The sequence below is a fragment of the Anguilla rostrata genome, chromosome 3 (genome assembly GCF_018555375.3).
Source record: "Anguilla rostrata isolate EN2019 chromosome 3, ASM1855537v3, whole genome shotgun sequence".
Taxonomy (NCBI): Eukaryota; Metazoa; Chordata; class Actinopteri; order Anguilliformes; family Anguillidae; genus Anguilla; species Anguilla rostrata.
In genome coordinates, this window is record NC_057935.1 from 48,179,303 (window position 1) to 48,200,842 (window position 21,540).

At 39.0% G+C, this 21,540-nt stretch overlaps 1 protein-coding gene across 2 annotated transcripts in view; it reads left to right on the forward strand.

Annotated features, from left to right (window-relative positions):
* The window catches only part of LOC135251012 (glypican-6-like), a 204,935-nt gene that overhangs the window by 99,220 nt on the left and 84,175 nt on the right, over nucleotides 1–21,540 (forward strand). The window lies entirely within an intron of this gene.

The following is a 21,540-nucleotide window of genomic DNA, read 5'->3' on the forward strand; positions in this document are numbered from 1 at the left end:
AGCTTGCACCTGTTATGAACAAAAGGGAAGCAGTACCGACACAAAATAAAAGACCTTTATATTAATAATTGTGAGAATAAATGCAATAAATGATTTTTTTTCATATGTATTGCCTGTCGAAACACAACATGCTGTAAAAGCTGCTAGGAGTTACTTGAAGCACATTTGCTTGCTTTCAGGCGGAAACCCGTCATTGCCCGCATGTCAGCCATTGTGATGGCAGCTTGTCATCAGAAATCTCTGTAAGTGCCTAAAATGTCCTTAATCACTCACAAAAACTGTCTGGGCCAATCAAAAACAAACACTAAACTTGAAATAATATTAAAAAATTCCAGAAAGGGGACTATCCCTTTAATGTGTATTTATTTCCTAACAAGCAACTGTTTGCTGGTAGACGCAGTGAGAAAAAAAACACAGGAAAACACATTATTCCCTTATTATACTCCTGATTATATCGAAGGAAGTAATGTGCCCGTGACAGGAGCAAGTATTAAAAATAAACACAAAAAGGCATTCCTGTTCACATTTCTTTTCTTTCTTACATATTCTTTCGACATATTCTTGCATGTTTTTTGAAGTTCTTAGGCTATTGATTTTTTCCCCAGATTGGTTTGTTTGCTTGTACCTCTTTTTTTGTGGGGGGAGAGAGCATAATGAAATGACCAACAAATGTTATGAACCCTTATCAGTAATGTTTCCGTGTGTGTTTATTTGTGTGTGTGAACTCTAGAGAGAAGCCTGTTTCCCTGACTACGGTGAAATGGAAACTACAAGCTGTTGGTCTAAAAGGATATGTGTATCTACTCTACCTTTACAAGTCTTTCTGGGTGCAGTGTTGATGGTGCATGGCCCATTGGTGTCTCTTCTTCTTGTTAGAAGCTCGCAGTGAGGGCTTTTTCATAGATATACTTTTTCACAGATACACAATATATCCTTTTAGACCCACAGATCCTAGTCGCCGTTTCTCTGTAGTCAGGGAAACTGGTTTTTCTCTAGTTGCATTGAGTTCTTCCTGTAGTTCTTCCATTGAACATAAAAAAGTGAAAAATAGTTTATCCCGGGCTCATGGCCGAAAATGATTTCAGCTTTCTTTACCATCTAAATCCCAGTGGGGTAGGCTGCTGACTGGCATGAAGAAAAGATGGTCACATACAAGTCAACAAATGGCACAGACAATTATGTGTTACTTTCTTCTGCAAGGAGAATCAGATACATTCCATTTAAAATGTGTTCTTGCCAAAACTGTCTACCTTGATGCCATATGTGAACTGCAATGCCTACTGAACTCAGGATGGATTCAGTGTTGCCAACTATTTTCTATGGAAAGTAGCTATGGCCTCCTCTAAAAGTGGCTAGATGACGTCATACGTTAATTTGCATATGTATGACGTCACCACATAATCATTTGCACATAAAAAAACGTATGTTAAGCCACGCACGGCGATGGGCATAGCGTAGGTTTTGTGTCTGCCTGCCCTCCAATGACGTTGGACGAGCTGCGTATTATCTGTTAGATCTGTAGAACATCTACTTTCGTGTAATTACAGCGGCTGATTCTACATAGGTCAATCATTACTTTTATAAACGTGGGCAACGCTAGAGCACTAGGAAAGGCAGACATCATTCACAAATCGGGGAAAGGTGATTTTTGCTGTTGCTCAACAACGAGAATGGAGGTTGTCAAAGTTGCGAGAAGTCACCAAATTTGTCGCTAGTCACTAGATACGATTTATAGTCGCTAGGGAAGGTCAAAAAGTCGCTAAATCTAGCGACAAAGTCACTAAATTGGCAACACTGGATAGATTGATTTCAACAATGTAATTGTATTTGTCTCAGATAACGTACAGTACATGCTGAAATATATGGTAAATGGTAAATGGACTGCATTATATAGCGCTTATCCAAAGCGCTTTAAAATTTGATGCTCTATTCGCCAGAGCAGTTAGGGGTTAGGTGTCTTGCTCAAGGACACTTCGACACGCCCAGGGCGGGGTTTGAACCGGCAACCCTCCGACTGCCAGACAATTGGTCTAACCTCCTGAGCTATGTCGCCCCATATACAATGTAGCCCTCAGATTTCATGCCAAATGCAGTTCCTGAATTGCTGACATTGTGTCACTTGCGAGTGGCAGTATGTGAGGACTTCTGTACTTTCTTAGTACTTGATTAAAATTATTGGCACAGGAACACGGCATTTACTGACACTCAGGGAGTTCTGGGATGAGGTGAAAAAAAGCTTTCTAAATATCACACAGATGGCAAAACAATACTTGTTTGTTCCAGCCAACTACGCTGATGCAGAAAGACGTGTGCCTTCCTATTGACAAGTATAGATGAAGTAAGAAAGACATTGCTTCAATTAGTTTCATTTACAATTTTTAATGCAGATTACATGGTTTTATGTGTACTTCCCATTGCTCAGGAATGAAAAATCTTGAAAAACAATTGTTACCACCCAACACAATGAAGATGTATGCTACATGTCTGCGGTACTATGCACAAAAAGATGCACGTGAACTGTCAGTCATCGGTTGTGTGTAATTAGTGGCAACTGATGTAGATTACTGGAGAAGGGCAGTGAGAATTGACTGACAAGAAGGATGGCTCTATCGACCTGTTGCTGAGGAATGACTGAATTGCAGGTTTAAAAAACTGCCCTAGATATATTGGTGTCCAATAGGATGAAGGGATTCCTTGGCAATATATCATTCTGTATTGAGTACTTTCATCTCAAGGAATAGCAAGCAATCATTCAGACCATTCATACCTAGGTCAGATGCATTACGTTTAAGGTTTATATTTTGTGCCATCTATCTAATGTACTGATTTTGTCATTCTGAAATATTTCATAAGAAAAATAAAAATACTGTGCGACCAAAATATACTTTAAACCAGCAAGGAATATTTAACAAATGGAACCCTGTTGTTAGAGTGAAAAGGTGGCCAGTTCTTAACCGCGGTCGCTATGTAAACAGCTGGAGGAAAGAAAGCTAAGTGAAAGAATCAGAGCCCAGGCAGCAACGGCAACATCCTTACATTACATTTTGATATTCAGACTTGCCTCAGTGCCCCAGTTCGGGTCCTCTGTCGCTTTCATCAGGGAAAAGAAACTTAGCTGGCTCCACTGTGTGTCATTAGATGAGGTGGGCACCATCTGCCTCTCTGCCTTCCACCCTCTCATGAACTCCAGCAGGAAATATTAATGATTGGCTGTCAGTAATATTCCCATCTTGGAACGAGTCGTCTGCACTGGAACTGGAAGTCAGTGTGAGCCCCCTTATACTAGAAAATGTACAAAGTCTGTTGCGAAAGAACTGAGCTGACCATTAATCTTGTGCAAGTAAAATGGATCAACTTTTACAGACCAGGCAGGATTATCTGAACTGTCTTGCCATATTTAAGATTATGTCTCAAAGGACTGTCCATTTTATATATCAGTTTTTTTTTTTCTTAATACTTAATTCTTAATACTTAATAGCTCACCATATGACTTTTATTGATTATCTGTAAGTGAACTTGGCCAGTTTTGGAACCTAAAAAATGTAATCGTTTGGCAAAACGGGTGCTATAGCAATTAAATGCATATACATAAAAATTAATTAAGGATTGAATGATTAATTAAACTAATTTCCTGCTATTCAAGGTCTGAAGGTATTTATTTTCAAAAACCATTGTCTTTTGTGGATCACCCACAAACACACACACACACACATGGGCACACACGCACATGCACACACACTCACACTCTCACACACATACACCCACACACAGACACGCGCACAATACGCTTAGTTGAATTCCCAAGCTAATTTTTATATTCTGTACTGTTAATATTGTTTGTGATGTCACTCTAGTGTGACGTTACTGAGAATACTTTACTTAACCACAGGCATAGATAAGATCCAGTATTTCTTTTTTTGCCATTTTCTCCCATGTTTCTCCCTAAATTAGTCATTATACCAATTCCCTGTGTGTCTCACAGTCCTGGTCGGGGCGCTATCCTCTGTCGGTCTGGGGAGTCTCCATCCACATTCCTTAAGGATGGAGGTCATCTCTGTCCCATGATGCACCAGGCAAGGTGGACTCTCTGTCTGTCTCTAAGGGGTACACAGATTGGTGTGAAGAGGGCACCTTCATCATTGATTCAGTGGACAGATGGCTATTGGGAGTGAAACACATTCTCTCTATGACCATTTTATTTTATTTTTTAAATAAAATAAAACACACACATATATACAAAGAGACTATACCAATACCACATGGGGCTTTCAAAAATAGTTATGCCTAGGCAAAAATGACAAGACAGAATTGGGAACCATAATTATGGTCATGACTGAGCGCCAAATTGCAGTTATACGCCTCAGACATTGTAGCATTCTTGTCAGATGTTGGCACAGTCTTTATCTGTCAATTACAGTCTTCAGGCATCGGGCATATTCATGGTGTCTGACAGTATATCTGTTCCTCTTTCAAGAACGGTGACACGGATTGATGTGTAGATGCTGTAAGTCATGTTTCACTCGGTTTTACTAACAGAATACGTCCTCTCGGATTTTCGAAAGCGGGGGACAAAGTAGCACCAGAAGAACAGGGAACTTTGAAATGTTCTCAAAGAAATAAACCTAATACTTTCTGAAACTCTTTTCTTGAAAGACCGTTTTTTTGGAGGCCAGAGGATTTCATGGAGACATTGAGAAAAGACGTAGTGTGAATATGGCATCTCAAATGTGGAATATTGATTGCTACGTTTGAGAAAGCAGTCTTCAGTGATTGCATTTCTGCCTGATAGTGAATTCTTTGAGGTTTTTTCCCCTCTGCAGTTTATTCTTAATAAGCATCATTCATGCAGAAGGACAGCCAATTTATCAGCGGTCTATACTGAGAAAAGGGCCTACTCTGCTGCAAAGAAAGGATAGATGGATTAAATGGATTGGCCCCATCATAAAAAGTAAGAGTTTGCATTATGCTAATCTTGAGCCTTTATAAATCCACATAAAACATATTTTCTCTATGGTCATGAATGCACCCTGACTGTATCAAAACAGAGATCAAAACAATGTATTGATTTTGCCACAGATTTGATATTCACAATTGATATTCATATTGTTTACAATAACCAAGGCCATCATTTGTCTGAATATCTTGATAGATAAAATATCATTTGTGTTTCTGTATTAAATTGATCTGTCAGAACAAGCGCATAACATATTGGTTTATTGCTCATGTTATACTTACAGTATCAGAAACTACATTGTTTGTTTTTAATCCACCATTAGGTAGCATAGTATTTTTAAATACAATATTTATAAGGAAGCCAGGGCATGGTTGAGCAGTTGCTATATAATATATATTCCAAACAGGACGTATTTAAATCTATTGTTTTTTTTTTCTTTTTTCTTTTTTCCCAACTTGCTGTCCTAGCTTTATTGTTGACAATGTTTGCAATATTTTTGACAAAATCAACAAAGTTTTTAGCTGCTGTCCAATATAGGCTACTTACTAAGCATTCATTATTGATACATTGCTGCACTATGAGTAAGCACTACTAGTAACCACAAAAACATTCTAAAATATTCTGATACAATAATGAATAAATATTGTGATTATGGCCATGGTGTGGGGTTTTGTATGGTTCACTACCTTCAGTATCAGACATAAGTATGCTGCAAGTAAAAATGCTTCTTAGACATTTAGGTTATATAAGGAAAAAAACTGGTGGTTCAGGTGAGGTTGCTGAAGTGATTGTGGACCATATCTTATTTAATTTGAAAATCTTTACAGCAATTATCATTGTTAAAGCAACCCTATTCCCTCATTCTCCACTCTATTGATCAGGTTCATTACATTTAATTTACCCATAAATATCCTAAGTGTGCATACCATAAATAACCAGTGCATTAAGTGTTAGCTCAAGACTGTATATTCCTTTCCATGATTGAATTGTCATTAGACAGTAAGTGTAACTAATGAACCGCGCCTGTTTTAAAAAGTGTATTGTAAAGCACCTCCAGGAAGGAGAAATCAGCAATTGATTATGAGGTAGCAGACATGCAGTCTGCAGGACAACAGTTAAATCATGTTAGGAAAATGGGATTTTAACTGAATGGCTTCTATTTTAAATAAGTTGTCGCACTCTGCTTTTGAAACCCTTAAGCTTCAATAAATGATACCCAGCTATTTGAATGTACTTTATGTTGAATTCAAAGATGAGTCACCCTGAATGATACTGACTACTTAGAAGGTGATGCGCGTATTGGAATACATGAGGTCAATCAGGCTGTTTGTTACTCATGCATAGTTTCTGGTGTACCTGTATGGTTTCTGATTTTTCAAGACGGCACAAATTCAGTATGGATAAAATTCGGTAATGTGTGAGAAGAGACATTGTTGGTGTCTATGGTCACAGGCTGTTTGTCCTATTTCACTGGCTTGGTTGCTTTATGAAATCTAATCAGAATGATCACTAAGTCTACTTTTCCATTTTGATTTCAGCCAATTCTTAAATAGATTTTGATCATATCTAAGCCAACATACTAGCCATGTAGTTTAGATGCATTTCAGCCTGAGGTATCTTTTTGCCTGTGTTTAGAACACAATTGTTTAACGTCGTCAGTAAAATGATAAGAAAGCGAAAACATTTTGGTGGAGCTGCAGAAAGACAGATATGAAGGTGACCTCCAGGCACTGTACAACACAAGCATCGTGTGCCCCAGTCAGTAAAAAAGGAAGGAATATGCCAATTAAGCAATGAATTAAATTATAGGAAACAAAAAGAATGGAGTAATCATATCTATAAAATATTGCTTTTGAAAATAGCTGCAATTAAAAGTTGATGTAAATTGAGATTTTGGATTTAGTTTTTTTTTGTTATTTTTTAAACTCATATTGAAATGTGTTGTGACATCTGGAAATAGAGGTGTGAGTGGTAGTGTTTTTAATCCCAACACATGATTTGTGTTTAATTTCCTGTGGTGTTGATATTTAGTGCCAGCAGAGGAAAAACAGCTTTTATTTATGCGAATGAAAAGTTCATGAGGAATAGTTGTATTCATAACTGCCACCCAAGAAAAAAAAACACAGTGCCTGAAGAATAACACAGTAAATCAATAACAGTGAAAAATGGTGGACTGTGGCCATTTGCAAAAAGAATGTGCTAAAATTTCAAGAACCAGTGTAGTACATGGAAAACGCCATGTCCACCATAATTTTTGGGACAAAGACAGATTTGTAACAAAAAAATCTGTTTGCCTCTGTACTCAAAAATTTTAGATTTGTAATGAAATAGTGGTTAAAGTGCAGATTTTCAGCTTTTATTAGAGGGTACCTTTATAAATTTTGTCACTACATACCCCCACCCCACCCTCAAGTCAAGGAACCATGTAAGCTAGCTATAGAAGTGTTTGACTGAAGGGACTGTCCCCTTGCACTTCTGCTGGCTCTAAATATGTAGCTAATTATTAAAAAATGGCGTTGTGGTGCATTAATGAGAGCAATAGAAAGACATCTTTTTTAATGAGAAACCCGAAGTGAATTATTAGTGTCTGCATTCTGACATTTGCCCTGGGTTTCCTGGTATCAGGAGTGCCCCTGCTACACCCCTGACATTTCTGTGGTACGCCAGACATGGGTCAAGTGGGGGGGAGGCGGCTTTAAACGCGGCTCTTTGAACCAAGGGGCCATAATTCAGCGCAAGAGTTGGGGTGACGGTGTGCTGACATACGACACTTGTGTCCCCTGGAAAAAAGGGAACTCACTGGTTGCCGCACTGATGGCTATCATCGTGGTGCTGCGGGAGCTTTGAGTAAGGATGTGTGTCACTATAAATCACAATGGCCCCGAGTCCTGCAACAGACATACGTGGGCCGGCTTAGCTTACACCAAAACATTCTTGCGTTACAGAAGAGTTCCACAGAATCTCATGCCAGTACCAGCAGTGGGCCTTGTCAGACATTGTCAGGCCTTGTCATCTCTGTTAACTGTGTAAAAACTGACACCACTGGCCTTTGTGGGATATGCTTTTCTCCTACCGACGGAGGGACTGTGCATGTCGCTACTAACATAGAAACTTTCTTTTTTTTTTTTTTAAGAAAAAAAAGCACACACTGTGCTGGCTGGCTGTAAATGGTGTCCTTTACAGAGCATGTCAAGTTTGAAACCAGTAAAAATGCAGCGCTCTGATTAGTTTCCCATTCAACGTACAATAGTTTAATACAATTGTTCTTCTTTCACACTCACATAAGCTGCTAATTCTTGTTTTCTTAAAAGATGTAGCATACAGCAACACTCTATATGCAGTATATATAATGCCCAGGACTGGATATGTGTGTGTGTGTGTGTGTATGTTTGCATTGGTCGGTTCTCCCATGCAAAACAGCGATTTTTGAACCTTGATATCTCCGTTGTTTCAAAACCAATCTCAATGCCATTTCACAGGTCGACTACAATCACCGTGTGCTCACCAAGTACAGATTTGATTTCGGTATAACTAATTACGCCATTTCTTTGTTGTGGGAGACCCATTATATGACCCCATATATATATATATATACATATATAAGGGATGGTTGTTTTGATGATTTTTAGTGCTAGGGGAGTACCCAGGGGAGTATTTGAGTATTTGAGTGTACGCCTGAATTTATTTTCAAGTAATATTTTTTCCAGAGTATTGTGTAGTGCTCGAGCAGTCTTCGTCGTTCGAGCGCTCGAATGCTGGAGTTCTCGTGCTCATCCCTAATATACTTTTAGTAGCAATTTCAATGAAGGGCAGACCAGGCATCTCACTGCATTGACCCATTGCGTTAATTTATTATCTTACAGGTAAATGCAGCTTCAAACACATGGCTGCATGCTCTTTTCATACATAGACTGTGGCATAAACGTCTCACAAAATTCATTGAGGCATTGGATTTTTGCTAATTAGAACACATCATTCTCCACGTTTTCAGTATTTGGTTGCATGAATTTGGCTCTTCTTCCACAGATCCAGATGCTCCCTCTGCATCTGCCTCTCTGTATTTTATGGTGATATACTTGCCATTGTTTGACTCTCAAGATGTGATTTCATTCTTATAGTTCTTGCTGTATGAAAGCTGCCATTTTTCTTATAGGAAAATAACGACTTTCCATGAAAAGAGACTATTTGTAGCAAGGGCGGTTTTCAATGACCGAAACATGTATAATCCAGGGCAGCGGGAAATAACATGTTCCCAGCAGATACAGTGATAATGTGTATGGTTGAAATTCTCTGTGTAATTCGCAGCCAGAACAAGTATAATCCTGGAAATAATCTTTTTTGCCGCATTGGTAGGACTGTGTTGTGTGCATGGAGAGAAATGTTTGTGGGTCAAAATATTTTTCGCTGTTCTAAGAGCAGTGAGTATGCTATTTTACTGAATGTACATCCTTACGTAGTGAATTCGTTGTGAGCGAGAAAAAGAGAGAGTAAGAGAGATGGGAGCTGGGGGGTAGGGGGGAGGGGTTGGGGGGGTTACATCATATCTCAGAGCTTCCAGTCATGCACCAGGGAGTTTTTCCCATGGTAAGGAACACACAGCTCCATTCAGGCCTTGACCTTTCAGATACTGTTAGGCCTGACTTGAAGGGGATATCTTTTTTTTTCTTATCAGGGTAGGAAGTTAATTTCACTATATCTCAAATTCATTTTTGAAACTAAATTGGTTTGCCTCTAACCTTTTCTTATATATTTCATAAAATTATAAGACAAACCACACATTATCTTAGAAAACTACTGCCAGAACTCGGTGCTGACACTGACACATTCAGAAAGTGTAATCTGATGTATAGGACAGAAATCCAAATGTAGCTTATGAAAAAGAGAAATATTTGAATCAAACCATGTTTAAAATAACTTTCATATCTCAACATCAGAAATGAGTGAAATTTCAGATGCCTGTAATTTCTAGACAACATCTAATTCATTCACAATTGAGCTAAGATAAAGCCTGCCTAATGTTTGACAGATAAATTTTCTAATTACCAGCTTTCAGAAACGGCAATTCAATCCCCAGCCAACTTACGCTGAATACATTTATAAAAAGGTGCCCACTGCTTCTCCAGTGCAAGACAGGGATTGCCAGTGTGGTCTTGTAATTGACTGCTTTCCTGGCCATGGGGTATGCTTTCACATTAAGCTTCTTCATTCCACTTACATCAGGTGTGGTGCAGCGCTATGAGCCCACCCAGCCGTCAGCCTGTAGAGCTGGTGGTGGGGCCAGTGAAATTACGGCAGGGGTTGGGTGACTTATAGGCTTAGAACGTGTCCTATCCATAATGACTGCTCTTTTATCGCTGGTCATTTAAAGGCCAGGGCAGAATGCTATTAGGTTCCTTCTTCTTCGTTCAAACAATCAAGCGGTATAACGATTCTTGATCCTTCTTCATTAAGACAGATTTATTGTGATACTGACAACGTCTGAATTCTTACTTGCACCCGGAGGTTAATCCACTTTAAGTGGTGTAAATCAGAGGTTATCGGGTTTCCCAAATACTAACGATTTGAACTCCAGTTGGGTAGCATTTCATCTGCCATGATACAAAAAAAGCCTGAGGTAAATCCCATCATATTACAAAATTCTCGTGTCACTCATGCATTTTCTTAAAATAATTTCTAACAGTTCTATTAATTATCACATTATTTAAAATATATTCTTGTAAATCATTGCTATTAACAGAAGTATTAACACAACTATATGATTAGAAAGCCTTGTCGCAGAGCTTGGCCTTGTGTGCTGGGTTTACACCTCACTGGGAAGAAAATCACCTGATTCGTGACACAGCACATCTTAGTTTTAATGCAGTTTTAATGTTTTATTTCATTTTCAGATTTAGCATAGTCTGAAACGTATTTTTGTGTTTTCATAATTTATATATACAGGGAGCTTCATAATGTTTGGGACAAACACTATTTTTTTTATTTCTTAATTTGGCTCTGTTCTCCCCAATTTTAGATGCAATCAAACAATTCACATGTGTTTTAAGTGCACATTCTCAGCTTTTATTTAAGGGAATTTGTATACACATCGGTTGTTTCACCATGCATAAATTACAGCTTGTTTTAAACATAGATCCTCCCCCCTCTTTTTTTTGAACATATTAATATCATGTTAATGAAAGTAGTTATGTTTACTACTCTAGTACTGTTACTCTATTGGACAAGCATTTGAGGGTTCTTCTTCATAATGGTGAGAATTATTCAGTCATCAACTGTAGAAGTCTTCTTTGGCCTACCAGGCCCCTTGTGATTACTGGGCTCACCAGTGCTATTTCTTCTTAATGATGTTCCAAACAGTTGATTTTGGTAAGCCTAAGGTTTAGCCTTTGTCTCTGACTGTTTATGGCTCATTTCTCAGCCTGATAATGGCTACCTTGACTTTCATTGGTGCGACTCTGTTTTTCATGTTGACAAATCAAATAACAAAGGCAATCGAAAGCCTAGAACCAAGACTAGATACTGAAAGCTCTCTCATATCTGCACTAAGGAAACAATTGAACACACCTGACTCATCAGAAACACCCATGAATCAATTTATGCTATGTACAGAAAGAGTGTGCAAATGTATGTAAAAAGAGGGTGTTTCTATCCAAAATGTATATAAAAGCTGAGAATCTGCACTTCAACCAGGTGTGAATTGTTTGAAATCTAAATCTCAATCTAATATGTCCCATATATGTGAGTTGTTTATTTAATTTATTGTGTACTGACTACTTCTCCTGAAGTTCCCTCTGGGAAAAAATGAAATTATTCTATTCTCTTCTATAGCTAAATGCAATGGTGTGACTCCTTTTTCAAAATCCAATTATATGAATATAATTATTGTATTATAAATAAGTCTTTGAGTTATCGCTGTGTTTTCTGTTATGTTTAGTCACAAGTAGTATTATTTTGAAAAGACAGCAAGCAGTACCTGGATTATGTGTATTATTGAGATCCTCAGTGTGATTGATATTCTTGGAAGTGCTGACTTCAGCTGGGCATTTTTATTGTTGGTTGTGTAGTATACATTAAATAGGTTTATCACCCCCCCCCCCCTCCCCCCCATTCATTACACTGTACCAGAAAGGGCATCGCTAATGGTCCACTGAATTTCAAACAGAGAAGCAGAGTTTTCTCTATTTAGAAAATATCTTACACTTTGAGAACCACAATCTGTTTTCACTGGATATTCATATCTGTTTTAACTTTTTTTTTTTAAACATTTTATTTATTTGACTAACAAATAAGTTAAAGGCAATGTGCCTTTTGAAAATTATTTTGTAAACTTGTACAGCTGGAATGTTATTAAAGTAATTTCAGTCAAATGCCTTGTTTAGGTTTATTACAGTAGTAGGCAACCTGTGAATCAAACCTTAAACCTTCTGGCTGCAAGCCCAGGTTGCTGCTATGCTACACTGCAACTGAGCTATGAATGCCAAGAGCAGTAAGTTCAGTTGAATTAAAAGGATAAAATGTGCAAATCTCAAATGCCTATTGACTTCCCTGATTCTGATTTATTACCCCAGAATAAGTCCAAATGCTTCTTGCCCTGTTTTGGATGCTTTTCCTTGAAACAGGTGGTGTATTGACGTGTTCTGTGACAGTTCACTGATACCATCGAAGCTACTAATGAGTCAGCGAGTTTAGTGTACTCTGTGTACAAAGACAGGAAGTTGGACTGTAGTCTCACCCTTTGTCATATCTCATGTTGAATTTTACATTGTGATTTACATGGAGGAAGTAATGGTAATGGTATGGTAAAAGCTGTCTGAATAGTCTCTCAAAGATGACAAATATAGTTTTGCTCCAGTTGATCCCCTGGTATTTCTTTGGTTCAGCCCTGGTGGCTCACTATTTCAGTGTCATTTTTCACAACCTGATCACACCAGGCAGGAAATAATTCTCACACTCTGCTTGCTCTTTCCACTGTCCTCCAGGACAGTGTTGTTTGTCTCTTTGGCTTCCCAGAAATACTGTAAATAAAGAAATACTCTAGCTATTTCCAAGAATAAAGATGCTCACGGCACACATACAATGCAGCTCTACTACATGTTGTGGCATCATGGTAAATGTACATAATCAGAATGCCCAAAATGGTTTCACATTTGAGGACCTGCATTTTGTGATGTACTTTTATTTACCTAGATATTTTGCAGCTCATCATGATAAAACAGAGACTGCCTCTTTAACAATCAGGGGTATTTGAAGACTACAGGACTGGTAGGAGAGACCGTCCTACCATTTCTCATTTGTATTGATTATATCTCCAGAAACATTGCATACATTGGCATGCACTTTTGATGAAAGTGAATACATTGCCCTTTCTTTTCTGAGACTGTGTTTTACTTGAACTTGAACCCAGCTAACAATTTTTGGTTACCAAAACATTCCCAGAAATTGAGGGTAAATGATCCCAGTGCATGCAACTGTGCCTGGTTTCCTGGATGTCCTCACAGTGCCTATGTGCATGTGGGTGCGTGTGTGTACGTGTGCATATATATATATATATATATATACGTGTGTGTGGGCATGCCCAGTGTGTGTTGCAGTGTGCTCTAGCACAGTAGAGTGTAGTCAGGGGGAAGGTGCATGGATATGTCCCACTTGCTTGCAACCTTCTTGCTATGAGCTCGCTGCTGCTGGCTAGCCCTTGTGGTCAGATGGAAAGCAGCCTGGTGTGTAAGTCTTGCCTTGCCAGTATATAGCCTCTCCTTCACCAAGACTCCTGCCAGGCCTCCTCGCGGCCACACACGGTAACTGGGTTCCCTCGCAGCCCTAGGCTGACTTAGCAGGAAATCTCTGAGCTACAGTGGTCCCCAGAGGCATGATGTGCAGACCCACAGAGTGAACGCCCTGGCATCAGCCAACCACTGTTCCACTGCCTTGTGGGTAAGTCAGGGAAGACAAAGGGGAGCACCTCCTGAGAGAAAAGCAAGTGTTGGTAGACGCAACATAGGCGGTCTTCCAAAAGCCTGGAGTTCTGGCAGCCTCCTGCAGCTGTCAGGAGATGCTGGTGATCCTGGAGTTCCTCCTTGCCACTGGAGTACATCTTCCCACAGTGAAGAAGTAGTGTTTGACCAAGCGCATCCCCTTCACCACAAATAATTTCAGTGCGCAGGTATCTACTGCTGGCTCAGTAGGGCTCCAGCCACATTCTTGCACCAATAAAGTCTCTGGGTGATGGAGTGCTTGATGACAGGGGCAGGACTGAATGATCTGGAAGCTCCTAGTCCGGCCTCTGCACTGTAGCGACACAGGGTATGTTCTTGTCAGCAGCTGGAATTTGAGTGGCAGTTTCTCTCGGTAGACCACTGAGCAGCCCTATTAAGGATCCACACCCCTCACTCGCTGTGGAGAGGTCTAGAGCAGGTGACCTAAACATTGCCTACTCTAATCCTCCTGGATAGGCTACCGCACCTATTGGGACAATTTACACAAAATATAAAGGATGTACCCTTACAACATAAGGACTCTCTTAGACTCCAGTCATAGCACCAACAGGTTCGGATGAAGGACTGCACTCATTGCGCAGAGCTTAAGCGATATAACATTTATATTGCTTTTGTAAGTTAGACCAGTCAAGGGTGAAGGCTCAGTCAGAGAAGAAGGAGAAGGCTACACCTTTTTTCTCTGAAATGGATACCCTCCAGAAGGACAGCGCCTGCATTGTGGGCGCTTTGCCATAAAGAACCACCTCCTGCCTTATCTCACAGACACCTATTGGCATAAGTGAAGGGCTTATGTCACTCTGCTTCGCCAAAGTTGAGCACTTTGAGGCCCTCCTAAACTGATCAAATCTAGTTGACTTCTCAGTCCTGGAGGAGTTTCTCACTCTACCCACCATCCAGAGCCATCCCCCTCCTGCCTTTTCCAAGGCCTGCACCGCTATTAGGTCGCAAAAATATAATAAAACTCCAGGACCTGATTCCATTCATGCTGAGATCCTGAAGCAGGGGGGCTATCTGTGCACCAGAACCGTCCACCTGTTCGTCTCCCTGGTATGACGGCAATAGACCATACTCTTATCAATGCAGGGATGCAAATATTGCCACAGTCTATAAAAACAAGGGGGATGGATCCATTTGTGGCAAAAGCAGGGGTATATCGTTCCTTTCAATTGCTGGGAAAACTAGCAAAAATCATGCTCCACTAACTCATAAACACCATCACACTGAGAACCTGCTACCAGAATCCCAGCGTGGCTTCAGAAAGAAGAGAAGCACAGTGGACAGGGTCTCCACCATACGTCAACTGCAGGAAAGGTGTTGGAACAAAACCAACACATGTTCATGGCATTTGTGGAGCTTTCCATAGCTTTTGACAAAGTCCACTGTGATCTCCTTTGGGAGATTCTCCTGCAATATGACCTGGCACAGACTCTGCCATCACTGAGCGTAACCGGCCAAGGAAAAAGGGCACAGCATCGTCTGGCAAAGAGACGAAAACCTTCAACAGACCCACAAAAAGCAGTAGAAGTCATCATTGGTCACGATAGATTACCCACATGCAAGCAAGTGTGTGTGTGTGTGTGTGCACTTGCATGTGTGTGCATATATGTGGGATAAGAAGGACAGAGTCTGGCACATTAAGTAGGATGACTGTTTAAGCTGCTTGAATAAAACGATAGATCTTCATCTGGTCAGCAAAAATGTTAAAGAGTACAAATATGTGTGTCACAAAAGTGAGCATTTTTTTCCACTTCTCGCTTTTTATTCAAAATGTGTGAACAGTAATAATAATCAAAATTCCCTGTAGACTGCAGATTTTCTGTCAAGATTGTTGTACACGACTAAACATATTTCTTTCACTCTTCCACTGCTCCATAATTTATGACTGTCAGAAAATCATATACTGCTTGTGTCACATGTACTTGCACTCGTCCTCCACATGGAGCTGAATAAGCGCTTTTTGATTTGTATTTGTGATACACAAACAGAAAGGAGTATATGTTAATAATGGCTCCCTGAAATTTAATTGTCTTCAGAGTGAAATCTGCATTCCGTCCAGATTCAATTTTAGATTTTATTTTACTGTTAACTTGGTTATTGCAAAGACAAATGCATGAATGCACAATGAAAGATGATTCTGTTAATATTTTTCATTCATATGTATCTGTAGAATGTTTCTTTTCAATCCAATAATGCATACATAATTCATCATCATTTACTGTATACTGACTTATACACATGCAAAAATACGCACTGGCACTGGCATGTTTGGCATTTAATAATTAAATTTTGCTTTTAAGAATTACACTATAAATATCGATGCAAATATAAAAATTCAATTGAAATTTGGTTGCATGCAATATGTTTATATTGGATATACATGCGTGTTCATATAACTGTACACATTGGGGGAACAATACTTCTTCTTTTTGATATAATCAAATTTGGCCTGCACAATCAATCAGTATACTGAAAGAATATGCTTGAGAGTTGGAATGATGACTGCAGCTTTTGATTCTCAAATGTGCAGCAGTTAAACTGTGATTTAATATAGTTAATGCATTTCCAATGCCTTATAAATCAATGCAACAACCAACAACTCAGTAGGTAATTAAAAATTATAAGATGCTCTTTTTGATATAACATAACAGTACAATTCAACATATTTAAAAAAAATCTTCTTGCTAATCTTTTGCTGCATTTTTTACAATACCACACATGTCTTACTGATGGTAAAGGTCACTTTACTTGAAGGTTAGACTGACTACATGCCTTAGCTTCGGGGAGTGAATTTTCGGCTGGAAATTCTTTCCATTACTGCAAGAAATTGATCTTAACACACACTGTCCCTCTGTTCTGACCCCAAGGTTAATGCTCTCTTACTTAGTTGTTAGGTGAATCACCTTTTTTAAGTGACCCTAGAGGCGCAGCAACAAAACGGCCAGATGTAAATGTGTTCCGTAGTGTGGCTTGAATAGAAGACAGGGAGGGAAAAAAAAGTCTAGAAATGAGATGGGAAGAAAATAAGTTTTATTAAAAACTGATTGACAGCAGCTATAATAATAGAAGTTGTTGTGACAGAAGTTTTGTTGTTGTAGAAGTTGTTGTTTAAGGTATTGTATCCTAATCAAGAGTAATTAGCAAGAATGTGTGATGCACTAAATATATTTGACAGGATCAGCAAGAACAATAATACGGTGTAGGTGTGTACAAGTCAGAATCAGAGTAAAATGATATGTAATATGTGTAATAATGATATATAGTTGTTAAAACGCAATGGTTACCAGTTATCCTAAACATAATTATACAGGAACTCAGTCTAAATTTAGGAAGTGCTTTTTGCCCAATCCCAGTGACATGGGGCTTACTAGTCTCCAAAATGTATGCCCAATTACTTGAGGTGGGTCTATGCAAACATTTCATTCTCAAATGGGTTGCAATGAGTATAATTAAATTAGATCACCCTGACCCACCCCCACTGATGAAAAACATCTGTTCATGTTTCCTTTATATATTAAAAAACTACAAAAAAAACAGCTTTTGCTGGAAAAAGAATAAAATATACCACTCAGCTCAGATTTGTTCTGCTAATCATGTGATACGTGCACAGTGTTGCTTTTTTACATGATTATATTGTTTTTGCACAATTCAGATGAAAATTGTGGATTTTCCTATCAGCGGTCACTGATAATTTCAAAATTTGTCAAGTTTGTAAATGAAGCAAATGATACATACACATTTTAAAACATTGAGCCCTTCGTGTTATGTTCATGTACAGTATATCACACACATTTGGGGTACAGGAGCATGCACATTGGACAGGGTTGATGTAATCTTTGGCGTCAAGCAAACATGTAGTATTGAATCGCTGTTACAGCACGCATTTTCCATCTATTAACCCAAACAGGGATAGTCTTGTAGGCAGAAGATCCACTCTCTTGCATGCCTTCCTGTTGCAACTACTGTATGTCCCCTGCCATGGTCAGTGACAGGTTTACTCATTGTGCCGCTTTTAAATAGACTCTGCTGCATTACCAGCAGGTAACCTTTTTAAAAATCCATGCTTATTGCATGTGTTAATCTGTGTTCATCTTTGTTTATAAAATATTCCATGTATTGAGCTTATTTGCATGCAACTTTGTTATTTTGCGGCTGAAATTTATGTAGACAGCACAATTCATATATGCATGACCCAGATGGCACATGGTGTTACTATTTCTTTGGGATTGTGCTGTGCTCACCCACCACAGATGCTTTGTCTACCCTTTTTTTATTTGATTTTTCTTGTACTTGCGACAGTTTAGCAGACATGAAAGCGTCACACTCCTTTTGTGGGCTCTCTCATCAGTGATCTGTTTTTCCTGTTTGGCTTTTTGGAAAAGCCTTTTATCGCCTCATTAATTATATTAAATGCTGTGGTTTATAGTCATTGTAGGGTTCCAGAGACAAAGAGGGTGTTCTTCTGGATGTAATGATTTAGGTAGATCAGGATTTCTATGGATTTTGTTTATTCACAGTATAAGCAATTTATAAACCTTTCACCTCTCCAAATAATGTTATGGATTCTTACTTTAACAGCAACATTGTTGAAATACCAAAACAATATGAGGATTCCCCACGGTAGGTTGCTGACACATTTATCGCCTGAGGGAGGCTGGTCTCGCTATTGATCATGGTCATATGATCCTCTCCAATGAGATTTTTAAATGATTAGACTTCTACCTGCTCTGTGAATGATTCAGTAGACTTACTTTGGCTTTGCAGGAAAGAGTTCAAACCATGTTAATTCAGAGTGCAAAAGATGGAAGACATTGAAATGGCAGATCAAATGTTAAACAGCAACACACCAGTCACAAAAAGATATTGTGGGGTTGCTGAAGAATCAATGCATTATAATAAACGTAGCATTGCAACATAGTACAATAGGCATGGATCTGGGCTTGTAGCTCAAGGGTTGCAGGTTCAATTCTTAGCTGGAACGCTGTTCTAGTACCCTATAACAGGGTACTTACCCTGAATTGTTTCAGTAAGTTTTCCAGGTGTATAAATTAATTGAATGTAATCAAATGTAATTGGCATAGTTTTTCTGGATGAGAATGTCTCCTAAATGTGATGTTTGGGTAGAATCTAAAATCCTTAAGTTTATTTGTTTTGAGACTACGTGCCGCAAGTGGTTTTTTTATAGCACACTGCATTGCAAGCCCTCTCTTCTCCGCCTACCTTAATTTTGGAAATGCTGTCTATACCAGGCCTAGTCTCCCACTGAGTGGGGAGGGAAGGAGAGGGGAGTGGGGAGTGATAGGCATCTTACAAGGAGAAGAGAAAATTTGGCTTCCATAACTGACAAAGTATGTATGAGAGCAAATGAAATAATGATGGAACTGTATCTTCAATGTGTATCTTTGGCAGGAACCTGGGGGAAAAAAATGAATCTGAAGCTTGGGCCTCCCAGTCGGCATGCAAAAGCTGATTAAAATAAATGTGTACTGCCAATCTTAGCGTGACTGTGGATGATGAGATCAACAGTGGGAAATGTTTAAAGCCATCTGTAATGCATCATTGATGTTACTGGCAAAGCATATCTGTCAGACCAGTTTTATTTGATCACGGCCACATGAACCTCAATTTAAAACGGGCATTGTTAATCCATTTCAAATGTTAAAATGATTTACCAAATAATCTGTAACGTTAATGATACATCTGTCCTCTGTGAAATTTGCAGTTGAAGATCAAACTACAGTTTCACAGTATCCAATATGTACTGTGGGAATTACTCGCTGTTCTCAAAAACATACATTCAAGATGAATAAGATAAACTGGTGTATGAAAGAAAGAAGCAAGAACCTTAATATGATGGAGTACTGTGATTGTTCATAGCCGATGCTTTAAAAAAAATAACTATTCCCTCATATTCAGATTTAAAAGAAAGTGTAACTATCCATCAAAAAGTTTTTTTTTTTGTTTGTTTTTTTTCCAGTGCTACTTGTGTAGTAGAAAATGAAAGCATGTCAGACTTCTTGACAGTATTTGCACTAGCATGTCTTTTTCCAATACTGTAAGTAGACATTGTGTGTCGCCTTTAGCTTTGCAAAGTATATTTAGTTCATTGCTGAAGATCCTTCAGAATTCACCTAGGATACAAGCTGGTATTTATAGCAGGGGTCTAACTAACTCAGAAATCAGGTTGGTTCATTATACTGTTAGCACACGATGTGCCTCTACGTGACCAAAGCTGTAAACTCCTGGCTCACAGATATACAGGTTTCATGCTGAGTTTGTGAGTTAGCCAGTTTAAGGTAAATAAGCCCCGAGTCAACATCTTTCTTTTGACTGGGAATAGCTGATGGTAATATACTCTGTGCTGTGACAGAGACACACTTGCATTATGAGAATGGACTAGGTCTTCCACATTGAATGATTAATGCCGCACCATCGGTGTGACCAAACAATTAACAGTCATTTTGAGATTTGTATCATTATCTCATTTCTAATCTAAAATGAGCAGTTCTTGCTCTGTGCACTTAACCTGGAGGTGAAGCCCTCTTGTATTCACAATGGCTTTTTTTTTTTATCGAATCACCCTTGTCAAGATTTAAGTGACCCATGAAATGAAATCCAGAGAAATGATTACGGGCGAATGTGATAAATGTTGTCTATTGGCCTGATATGACCTTTTGATTTCACGGCTGTTAATAATACTTAGAAACCATGGAACATTATTTATTTATTTATTGGGGAAGGGGCGCAAAACAAAAACAACTAGGAATTGAATCAGTTCCTGGCAGAAGCCATGTACAATCGCACCTGGCCTTAATTGAGTTCCTCCTGTCATGGCTACCTGGAGCTCATTTGAATAACCCTCACTAATTGATTTTCTAAACATGGCACACATGGAAGATAAATATAAATAAAGGTGACAGTACCTTGCTGGGAGTTTTCCCCATAGAGGAGAAGCTCTCACATAAGTCTGTCATTTTTACTCACTTTTGACTGGAAAGCAGACATGGTAGGGACAGCACCGTCATATGCATTGACATGCATCAAGTGCATTTGAATTGTGTCATACAGTGTGCTTCTTCTATGCAGTCGTTCTTATTTATTCATGGCAAGCTGCTGTTGCTGAACAGATACCTTAGTTTTCATGGGAGACTGCTGCAATTTGATTGAGTAGCCAGTTGTGACAGGTATGCCAGTGCAGATATCGTCTGGAGTCACCTACTTTGTGTGTGTGTGTGTGTGTGTGTGTGTGTGCACGTGTGTGTGTGTTCGTGCACGTGTGTCTGAGAGCGGGCGTGTGCGTGCGTGCGTGTGTGTGTGTGTGTGTGAGCACGTGTCTGTGTTGGGGTTGTTGCCCTTTGGTTGATATAAATGGACAGATCTGCATAGGACAGCAGAATCCAAAGGAAAGGAGTAGAGGACTCGTGTGTAAAATGTATGCATGTATTCAGCATACACAACATGCTTTATAAGGACACCTTAAAGGAAATATATGAGAACACAATATGATAAAAAACCTCTCAGCCAATGGAGGAATGTGCAAGAGCAATCCCTAGGAATGCGGCCACTCCCATCAGGATAGAAGTGTTTCATTGTTTCATC